This window comes from Palaemon carinicauda, chromosome 7 (assembly GCF_036898095.1).
Source record: "Palaemon carinicauda isolate YSFRI2023 chromosome 7, ASM3689809v2, whole genome shotgun sequence".
Taxonomy (NCBI): Eukaryota; Metazoa; Arthropoda; class Malacostraca; order Decapoda; family Palaemonidae; genus Palaemon; species Palaemon carinicauda.
In genome coordinates this window covers 130,260,294-130,272,760 of record NC_090731.1, presented here as the reverse complement: position 1 = coordinate 130,272,760, position 12,467 = coordinate 130,260,294, and positions in this window count along the sequence as shown.

The window sequence follows — 12,467 nt, the reverse complement described above, 5'->3', positions numbered from 1 at the left end:
TAATATTTTATACACAATAATTGAATAATTTTCATCTTCCGATTTATAATATAACTTTATTCATAAGTGATCAAATACTTTTTGTTATCGGTTTGGAAGAGATCGTTGGTGACCACGACTTTATCTCTAATTAGCCCAAAGAGATTGGAAGAGGTCGATGGAATCCCTTTTTACTAATAATGGATAAAGTCGTGGTTTCAATTGCGTTTTCGGAAGCACAACTTGAGATAATAGTTGATGAGTGAGAAGTCTTTTAACCATAATACTTCTGCAGTGATGACGGGACCTGATACAGGAGACATTGATACAAAGAAGATTCTTAAACGTCTTAGTATAACTAAGAAATGGCTAAGTAATAATCTCAGCGAGTTGCTCTTATTGTTTGGGAAAGGATTTTGGCACCTTTTTGCTGAAGTCTTCACATAAGCTCTTTCTAAATGGCTTTCAATAGAAAGGCGTTGAAAACATTAAGTAAAAAAACTACTTTTAGACAGAAGCAGTATTATTATAAGTGTTGAGCGACAACAAACAGTTTCTCTGCAGTTTCCTGAAAGGTTTTCTCCATTCAAAGTAACGTGTCTATTTTCTTCTCGTTAATTAACACCAATAGGCCTATCATTTATTTCTATTTTTATTCGATTCTCATTGAAATAAGTAGATTCAGTTCGGACTCAGAAACTTTTATAATGAAATCATATATTGTTTAGGGATATGTGCTTCTTTGAGTCAGATTAGCTGGCCTTCCCCCAGCCCAGGCTCTTGGTATAGGCAATTTTCACATGAAAATGGAATAGGCCGATACTAAAAAGTATTTGAACAATTCAAAATGAAAATATTGGAAGATAAAAATTATTTTTTCAGTGTTTATAAAAAATTATGGCTTTAAATTGCAAGAATTTGGTTATTTTGCATAGTTTTCACCTATATCGAAATCCAATGAAAAAGTTTCTATGGGGTGTCAGCGTGTCATCTACCAGGGTACCTCAAAGTCTCAGTGACTTGCACAAAGTTTATTATTTTTGGTGTATTTTATACCATGAAATGCTTAATATTCTAACGTTTTTTCTGAATTAAATGCTTAATATTCTAACGTTTTTTCTGAATTAACTACCATATTTACGATTACGCAGGGTCGATGTTTCTGGTCAGTTTTCTTCATTTACCTCTGTCCCACACCTCATCACTGGTTAATCTCTTTGATCGAAAGTCATCCTTGATAAAGTCCACTGTCCACCCACCTTGGCTTTGGTCTTCACTGTCCCTCTCCTAAGTCACCTTCTCGTTCCATGTACCTCCATTTCCATCACTATCCTCCCAATATACTGTTCATCTCTCCTCATGACATGGCAGTACTACTTCTTATCTGATAGTTATCTATCTCCTATGGTACCCCTAATTACCTCATTCTGTATCTTATCTCTTCTTGTCACCCCACACATCCATCTTCTTCTCTTCTGTCTTCTTTATTGCCCACGTCTCCGCTCCATACATCATTGCCGGTCTCACAACTGTCCTGTGTAATTTACCTTTCAACTTAACCCCTATTGTCATGTCGCATTATTTTTTTTTTTTTTTTCGTTTGCCATGGAAATCAAATTCAATGGGATTTCATAGAAAAGCTGCACAAATTACAAGACAATGAAAGGTTACATTTAGGCAATAAATTGAGGTCACAAAATATTGCTTGGATAAAAAAGAGCAATGAATTAAGCGTGCTGCTCAGTTTCTTAGTGAATCCGTATCAAACCCCTTGCAATATTGCTTAGAAAACAAGCTTGCTGATTTCGAAGGATGTGAGGGAACAATAAAATTCTTTAGTATATATATCCTCAATTCAAGGAATTTGTGCAAACGTAACTTTAAATCTCCAAATACAAAAGTAAAAAATGTCTGTTTGTTTAAAGAATTTAGACAGTGTATAGACAGTGACTAAACCACTTGGCCACGAAGAAAGATAAAAGTCATTGACAATTCTTCTGTACTTATACCTGTCGAATTCAGGTGTTTTGTACTTAGAATTGAAATCAACCCATCTTCACCATCGTAGCTAATTGGTAGTTTGTTACTTGGCATTCGATTAATGATAAATTTTGAATATTTAGATGTGTTTTTCATATTCAAATAAGCCATATATATTTTTGATATATTAATGTCTGGATTTTCTCAACGACCTCGGGAACAGAGCCCCAGGCGAAATCACACAAAGACAAGAACTTGTGACTGGCCGGGTATCGAACCCTGGTCAGCAAGCTTGTATAGACAGTGACTAAACCACTTGGCCACGAAGAAAGATAAAAAGTCAATGACAATTCTTCTGTGCTTATACCAGTCGAATTCAGGTGTTTTTTACTTAGAATTGAAATCAAGCCATCTTCACCATCGTAGCTAATTGGTAGTTTGTTACTTGGCATTCGATTAATGATAAATTTTGCACATTTAGACGTGTTTTTCATATTCAAATAAGCCATATATATTTTTGATATATTAATGTCTGGATTTTGTTAACGACCTCAGGATCAGAGCCCCAGGCGAAATCACACAAAGACAAGAACTTGTGACCGGCCGGGAATTGAACCCTGGTCGGCAAGCTTGTATAGACAGTGACTAAACCACTCGGCCACGAAGAAAGATAAATGTCATTGACAATTCTTCTGTACTTATACCTGTCGAATTCAGGTGTTTTGTATTTAGAATTGAAATCACCCCATCTTCACCATCGTAGCAAATTGGTAGTTTGTTACTTGGCATTCGATTAATGATAAGTTTTGTACATCTAGGCGTGTTTTTCATATTCAAATAAGCCATATATATATTTGATTCATTAATGTCTGGATTTTCTTAGCGACCTCAGGATCAGAGCCCCAGGCGGAATCACACAAAGACAAGAGCTTTTGATCGGCCGGGAATTGAACCCTGGTCGGCAAGCTTGTATAGACAGTGACTAAACCACTTGGCCACGAAGAAAGATGAAAGTCATTGACAATTCTTCTGTAGTTAAACCTGTCGAATTCAGGTGTTTTGTACTTAGAATTGAAATTAACCCATCTTCACCATCGTAGCTAATTGGTAGTTTGTTACTTGGCATTCAATTAATTATAAATTTTGCACATTTAGACGTGTTTTTCATATTCAAATAAGCCATATATATTTTTTATATATTAATGTCTGGATTTTGTTAACGACCTCAGGATCAGAGCCCCAGGCGAAATCACACAAAGACAAGAACTTGTGACCGGCCGGGAATTGAACCCTGGTCAGCAAGCTTGTATAGACAGTGACTAAACCACTTGGTCACGAAGAAAGATAAATGTCATTGACAATTCTTCTGTACTTATACCTGTCGAATTCAGGTGTTTTGTATTTAGAATTGAAATCACCCCATCTTCACCATCGTAGCAAATTGGTAGTTTGTTACTTGGCATTCGATTAATGATAAGTTTTATACATTTAGGCGTGTTTTTCATATTCAAATAAGCCATATATGTTTGATTCATTGATGTCTGGATTTTCCTAACGACCTCAGGATCAGAGCCCCAGGCGAAATCACACAAAGACAAGAGCTTTTGATCGGCTGGGAACTGAACCCTGGTCGGCAAGCTTGTATAGACAGTGACTAAACCACTTGGCCACGAAGAAAGATAAAAGTCATTGACAATTCTTCTGTAGTTACACCTGTCGAATTCAGGTGTTTTGTACTTAGAATTGAAATCAACCCATCTTCACCATCGTAGCTAATTGGTAGTTTGTTACTTGGCATTTAATTAATTACAAATTTTGCACATTTAGACGTGTTTTTCATATTCAAATAAGCCATATATATTTTTGATGCATTAATGTCTGGATTTTCTTAACGACCTCAGGATCAAAGCCCCAGGCGAAATCACACAAAGACAAGAGCTTGTGACCGGCCGGGAATTGAACCCTGGTCGGCAAGCTTGTATACACTGTGACTAAACCACTTGGCCACGAAGAAAGATAAAAGTCATTGACAATTCTTTTGTACTTATACCAGTCGAATTCAGGTGTTTTGTACTTAGAATTGAAATCAACCCATCTTCACCATCATAGCTGATTGGTAGTTTGTTTCTTGGCATTCGATTAATGATAAATTTTGCACATTTAGACGTGTTTTTCATATTCAAATAAGCCATATATATTTTTGATGCATTAATGTCTGGATTTTCTTAACGACCTCGGGATCAGAGCCCCGGGCAAAATCACACAAAGAAAAGAGCTTGTGACCGGCTGGGAATCGAACCCTGGTCGGCAAGTTTGTATAGACAGTGACTAAACCACTTGGCCACGAAGAAAGATAAAAGTCATTGACAATTCTTCTGTACTTATACCTGTCGAATTCAGGTGTTTTGTACTTAGAATTGAAATCAACCCATCTTCACCATCGTAGCTAATTAGTAGTTTGTTACTTGGCATTCGATTAATGATAAATTTTGAATATTTAGATGCGTTTTTCATATTCAAATAAGCCATATATATTTTTGATATATTAATGTCTGGATTTTCTCAACGACCTCGGGAACAGAGCCCCAGGCGAAATCACACAAAGACAAGAACTTGTGACCGGCCGGGAATCGAACCCTGGTCAGCAAGCTTGTATAGACAGTGACTAAACCACTTGGCCACGAAGAAAGATAAAAAGTCAATGACAATTCTTCTGTGCTTATACCAGTCGAATTCAGGTGTTTTTTACTTAGAATTGAAATCAAGCCATCTTCACCATCGTAGCTAAGTAGTAGTTTGTTACTTGGCATTCGATTAATGATAAATTTTGCACATTTAGACGTGTTTTTCATATTCAAATAAGCCATATATATTTTTGATATATTAATGTCTGGATTTTGTTAACGACCTCAGGATCAGAGCCCCAGGCGAAATCACACAAAGACAAGAACTTGTGACCGGCCGGGAATTGAACCCTGGTCGGCAAGCTTGTATAGACAGTGACTAAACCACTCGGCCACGAAGAGAGATAAATGTCATTGACAATTCTTCTGTACTTATACCTGTCGAATTCAGGTGTTTTGTATTTAGAATTGAAATCACCCCATCTTCACCATCGTAGCAAATTGGTAGTTTGTTACTTGGCATTCGATTAATGATAAGTTTTGTACATCTAGGCGTGTTTTTCATATTCAAATAAGCCATATATATATTTATTCATTAATGTCTGGATTTTCTTAGCGACCTCAGGATCAGAGCCCCAGGCGAAATCACACAAAGACAAGAGCTTTTGATCGGCCGGGAATTGAACCCTGGTTGGCAAGCTTGTATAGACAGTGACTAAACCACTTGGCCACGAAGAAAGATGAAAGTCATTGACAATTCTTCTGTAGTTAAACCTGTCGAATTCAGGTGTTTTGTACTTAGAATTGAAATTAACCCATCTTCACCATCGTAGCTAATTGGTAGTTTGTTACTTGGCATTCAATTTATTATAAATTTTGCACATTTAGACGTGTTTTTCATATTCAAATAAGCCATATATATTTTTTATATATTAATGTCTGGATTTTGTTAACGACCTCAGGATCAGAGCCCCAGGCGAAATCACACAAAGACAAGAACTTGTGACCGGCCGGGAATTGAACCCTGGTCAGCAAGCTTGTATAGACAGTGACTAAACCACTTGGCCACGAAGAAAGATAAATGTCATTGACAATTCTTCTGTACTTATACCTGTCGAATTCAGGTGTTTTGTACTTAGAATTGAAATCACCCCATCTTCACCATCGTAGCAAATTGGTAGTTTGTTACTTGGCATTCGATTAATGATAAGTTTTATACATTTAGGCGTGTTTTTCATATTCAAATAAGCCATATATGTTTGATTCATTGATGTCTGGATTTTCCTAACGACCTCAGGATCAGAGCCCCAGGCAAAATCACACAAAGACAAGAGCTTTTGATCGGCCGGGAACTGAACCCTGGTCGGCAAGCTTGTATAGACAGTGACTAAACCACTTGGCCACGAAGAAAGATAAAAGTCATTGACAATTCTTCTGTAGTTACACCTGTCGAATTCAGGTGTTTTGTACTTAGAATTGAAATCAACCTATCTTCACCATCGTAGCTAATTGGTAGTTTGTTACTTGGCATTTAATTAATTACAAATTTTGCACATTTAGACGTGTTTTTCATATTCAGATAAGCCATAAATATTTTTGATGCATTAATGTCTGGATTTTCTTAACGACCTCAGGATCAAAGCCCCAGGCGAAATCACACAAAGACAAGAGCTTGTGACCGGCCGGGAATTGAACCCTGGTCGGCAAGCTTGTATAGACAGTGACTAAACCACTTGGCCACGAAGAAAGATAAAAGTCATTGACAATTCTTTTGTACTTATACCTGTCGAATTCAGGTGTTTTGTACTTAGAATTGAAATCAACCCATCTTCACCATCATAGCTGATTGGTAGTTTGTTTCTTGGCATTCGATTAATGATAAATTTTGCACATTTAGACGTGTTTTTCATATTCAAATAAGCCATAAATATTTTTGATACATTAATGTCTGGATTTTCTTAACGACCTCGGGATCAGAGTCCAAGGCGAAATCACACAAAGACAAGGACCGGCCGGGAATCGAACCCTGGTCGGCAAGCTTGTATAGACAGTGACTAAATCACTTGGCCACGAAGAAAGAAAAAAGTCAATGACAATTCTTCTGTACTTATACTTGTCGAATTCATGTGTTTTGTGCTTAGAATTGAAATCAACCCATCTTCACCATCGTAGCTATTTAGTAGTTTGTTGCTTGGCATTCGATTAATGATAAATTTTTCACATTTAGACATGTTTTTCATATTCAAATAGGCCATATATATTTTTGATACATATATGTCTGGATTTTCTTAACGACCTCGGGATCAGAGCCCCAGGCGAAATCACACAAAGACAAGAACTTGTGACCGGCCGGGAATCAAACCCTGGTCGGCAAGCTTGTATAGACAGTGACTAAACCACTTGGCCACGAAGAAAGATAAAAGTCATTGACAATTCTTCTGTAGTTACACCTGTCGAATTCAGGTGTTTTGTACTTAGAATTGAAATCAGCTCATCTTCACCATCGTAATTAATTGGTAGTTTGTTACTTGGCATTTAATTAATTATAAATTTTCCACATTTAGACGTGTTTTTCATATTCAAATAAGCCATATATATTTTTGATATATTAATGTCTGGATTTTCTTAACGACCTCGGGATCAGAGCCTCAGGCGAAATCACTCAAAGACCGGCCGAGAATCGAACCCTGGTCGGCAAGCTTGCATAGACAGTGACTAAACCACTTGGCCACGAAGAGAGATAAAAGTCAATGACAAATCTTCTGTACTTATACCTGTCGAATTCACGTGTTTTGTACTTAGAATTGAAATTAACCCATCTTCAACATTGTAGCTAATTGGTAGTTTGTTACTTGGCATTCGATTATTTGAATATGAAAAACACGTCTAAATGTGCAAAATTTATCATTAATCGAATGCCAAGTAACAAACTACCTATTAGCTACGATGGTGAAGATAGGTTGATTTCAACTCAAAATACAAAACACCTGAATTCGACAGGTATAAGTACAGAAGAATTGACATTGACTTTTATCTCTCTTCGTGGCCAAGTGGTTTAGTCACTGTCTATACAAGCTTGCCGACCAGGGCTATATTCTCGGCCGGTCACAAGGTCTTGTCTTTGTGTGATTTCGCCTGGGGCTCTGATCCCGAGGTCATTAAGAAATCCAGACACTAATGTATCAAAAATATCTATGGCTTATTTGAATATGAAAAACACGTCTAAATGTGCAAAATTTATCATTAATCGAATGCCAAGTAACAAACTACCAATTATCTACGATGGTAAAGATGGGTTGATTTCAATTCTAAGTACAAAACACCTGAATTCGACAGGTATAAGTACAGAAGAATTGTCATTGACTTTTATCTTTCTTCGTGGCCAAGTGGTTTAGTCACTGTCTATACAAGCTTGCCGACCAGGGTTCGATTCCTGGCCAGTCACAAGCTCTTGTCTTTGTGTGATTATGCCTGTGGCTCTGCTCCCGAGGTCGTTAAGAAAATCCAGACATTAGTGTATCAAGAATATTTATGGCTTATTTGAATATGAAAAACACGTCTAAATGTGCAAAATTTATCATATATATATATATATATATATATATATATATATATATATATATATATATATATATATATAGAGAGAGAGAGAGAGAGAGAGAGAGAGAGAGAGAGAGAGAGAGAGAGAGAGAGAGAGAGAGATTATATTTCCTAATATTATCTCAAACTTACTATTTACTTATTATTTAATTCATCAAAATAGTTTCTGTATAAGAGAGGGTGGGGTAGAAATGCCCGGGGGCGAGGGGGGGGGGGATTTCTTAGTGCCAAGATTCCCCCTTTGCTTGGTGGAGGTAACCAATATTTTTTTTCTTTTTCGTTTGCCAAGGAAATCAAATACAATGGGATTTCATGGAAAAGCTACACAAATTGCACAAATTTAGGCAATCAATTGAGGTCACAACATATTGCGTGGATAAAAAGAACAATGAATTTTAAGCGTGCTGCTCAGTTTCTTAGTGTGTCCGTATCAAACCCTCTGCAATGTTACTTAGAAAACAAACTTCCTGATTTCGAAGGATGTGAGGGAGCAATCAAATTATTTAGCTTAGGCCTATATATCCTCAATTTAAAAAATTTGTGCAGACGTAACTTTAAATCTTGAAATGCTACAACAAAATGCCTGTTTGTTTAAAGAATTAATGATGAAGGCTGAAGCTTATATTAGGCATTTAAAGCTATGTGATGGAATAATCTAATTGAACGTTCTAGTCTAAAAATGAAATTGTTACCGTCATAAAATGAGACAAGATTATGTTGAGCTTTTTTCTTTTTGGTAGAATAAGAAGTATGGGGTTGTAATAATAATCCTACTGCCATGCAGTTTTCGGCTGCTTATAAGAAAATTCTGATTCATAATGATATACAGAATGTTCTTCGCGGTAATTGCATACCTCGAGAATTATTCAAGCAATATTACACATTTACATAACGCGGTTGACATAAATAAATCTTCTACTAAGAACAGAATAATAGAGAATAGGAGTTTAGATGAAAGCAGTCATAACGAAGATTACACTTACATTTCTACACCTCATCACTTTATTCTAGCGATACTGTGGCGTACATAGCAGGATTTCTTGTGTATAAACTGAAGAAATCCTTGCGTTGTGAAGCCTATTTGGATTGCTTAACTGCCCATCACAATAATACAATGCCAAGGCTAATTCAGATAAAGGAATCTTGATTCATCCCTCAGATGATGTTTTCCAAATCTGGCAAAGATGCGAAATATTGTTTAGGAAATCAATATCCTTCAATGGAAATTTGGACATTAGCCTTGGCAGAAAAGAGTTGCCAAAACTTGTGTATGGAGTTTTAATATATCATACAGGCAAAACCATTTTCTCCAAAATTGGATTCCCCCCAACCCCACTGTTGTTATAAATTTGTGGCTATGACTGTGGCTATTATCATCATCACAATAAAACTACCATCACTAGGGCTTTGACATTCTCTCTTTTTGTCTGTTTTCCTTCTAGTTTTAGCGCCAACATGCTTCACACTTAATTGTCCGAGTAGTGGCAGTGGAAACACGTGCGTCAGAATATAGAGGAGCTCACTTACCACACATATTACCAATATATGGACAGTGGAAAGTATCCTGATGGACTAAACAAAGAAGAAAAGCGTGATATTAGAAAAAAAAGTGCAAACCCTTTTGTGTTAAAGATGGATATCTAATGCATAAACGAAAAATAAATAATGAAGTGCAGTTACGTCAAGTGTTGATGAAAACGGACGTTCAGGCGGGCCTTGGTGTGTGAAAAAATAATTCCTTTCCAGTTAATATTTTGCTCTGTATCGTTATCAGTTATTTCGCTAGCATTTGTATTCAGGCTTAATAGTTTTCAGGTCACTATTATAACACTTTCTAAAAAGATAAGTCTTCAGGTTTTTCTTGAAAGCTGCCACATTATTGCTATTCTTGACATCGAGTGGAAGGTCGTTAAAGAGTCTCGGTGCCGCATAACTGAACGTTCTTCCTCCTATTGCATGATTCACACTAATTTCGAATAGTCTATGTGGGTCATCTGCATGTCTAACTCTTACAGCGGCGCTGGTAGCTTCAGGGTAGGGGACCAGGCAATCACGAAGATATTTAGGCTTATCACTTGTAAGTGCTTTGTGAGTCAACAAGCAAATTTTAAATTCAATTCTAGCCTTAACAGGTAACCAATGTAGATCGATCAGTGCAGGAGTTATTCTCTCCCGAAATTTAATGCCTTTTATCAGTCTAGCCGCCCGGTTTTGCACATTTTGAAGCTTTCTTAGTAGTGTATTGGGCAATTTGTAGTACAGAGAATTGCAATAATCAAGCCTTGATATTACATGACTCATCACTAAAATTTTTGTACTGCCCTCTGTTAAATATTTTCTAATAAATGCTATGTTTCTCAGGTGATAGTTACACACTTTCACTGTGTTCACAATTTGGTCCTTCATTGACAAATTACAGTCTATCAGTACACCCAAATTTTTCACAACAGGCACAATCCCAACATCAGCATCACCAATTTTTATACTTTAAATTAACTGGTAATTCTTCAAAGCCACCTTTGTGCCAAAGAACATACATTCTGTTTTTTCGTCGTTTAATTTGAGCTTTTTCCTCTGCATCCATGTTTTTATTTCAGTCATTATCTCATCAATTTTCTTCTCTGTATCTTGTGTTGGTGAAATTGAGAGGTAAAACTGAGTATCATCTGCATATAGTTTAAAACCCACTTTTTGTTTTTTCAAGATGTGTGATAGCTCGATAGTATATATGTTAAACAAGATAAGGCCTAGGACACTACCCTGTGGTACACCCTTCATAAGAATTCTCTCATTGGATCGGTTTCCAGAAACTTCTACAATAGTCTTCCTGTTCACTAAGTAACTTCGCAAAAATTTCAGTGCTTCCTCAGTCACTCCAATAGACTCCAAGTCGTCAAGTAAGTACTCGTGCACAACAGTGTCAAAAGCAGCACTAAGATCTAACATAATTAAAATTCCACACTTTCCCCCATCAAGAAGACCTATCATATCATTCATTATTGAGCACAAAGTAGTTTCTGTAGAATGATTAGCTCTGTAGGCCGATTGATTTTCCGGGAATACCTCTAACTCGTCAATATGCGCCCATAATTGCTCACTTATGACTTTTTCAATAAGCTTTGACATGTAGGATAAATTTGAAATGGGCCTATATGAATTTAGCTCGTTTACATCACCTTTCCCTTTGTAAATTGGTTTGATCAACGCAGTTTTTTCACAGCTAGGAAAACAGGATTGTGATATACTTAGGTTAATTATGTTCAGGTAAATATTATATACAACTTGCTTGTTTGGAGCTTCACTTATTGAACTGTTTGGGAAAGGGTCGTTTCCACAATATGTATTCTTCATCTCTCTCATAACCTTCAACAAGTCGCACATATTTATTTCCTTAAATTTTATTAACTTCTTTCCCTCCTTCACTGGCATACCTGACTGTCCTTCCAAGTGATTTTGGGGGAAGCCTCTATAGATTTTATAAATTTTTTCACTAAAGAATATAGCAAAACTCTCTGCACAAACATTGTCAGGCAAGACATATTTTTTCTTTAATCCCATCAAATCATCAAGGTGTTTGTGAAAGTCCTTCATGTTATTGGTTTTTTTACATTCGCCGTTGTAGAATTTTCTTTTTGTTTTTTCTAACAGGATGTTATAGTCATTTCTGGCCTTATTATATAGATTTCTGGCTTGTAAGGATTTGGCTCTTTTCCATCTACCTTCCATCTTACGTCTGTGTCTTTTTGCCTTTAATAGCTCACTATTATACCATCTAACATTTTCGCGTACCACTATTTGTTTGTTCTTTATGGAACACATGGTATCGTACATTTTTCCAAAATTGTCGTTGTATTTCTCGTTATAGCACCCAACACATTCTATGTCTACCATATGTTCACATTGTGTGTTCACACAAGACATTTGCGCTACACTAGCTTCAATAAAATTCTCAGCATCAAAATTTTCCCGTTCCCTATATGTGATCCATTTTTTCAATACTCTGGTGCAATTTATATTAACATTAAAGGTGATGAGTTTATGTGTTTTTGAGATCTCAAAGTCTGGTTCCACTTCAAGGTTTTTTATTAGGTCTGAGTCTTTTCCACATATGACCAAGTCGAGTGTATGACCACCTACTGACGTTGATACCAAAACACTGTTTATTAAATTAAACATCTCAAATACTTCCTTGAGTTCTTTAGCCTTATTATCATTTTCATCATCTACCCAACAGTTGAAGTCTCCACCAATTAATGTATTTTTAATATCGTCCACCACACCCAC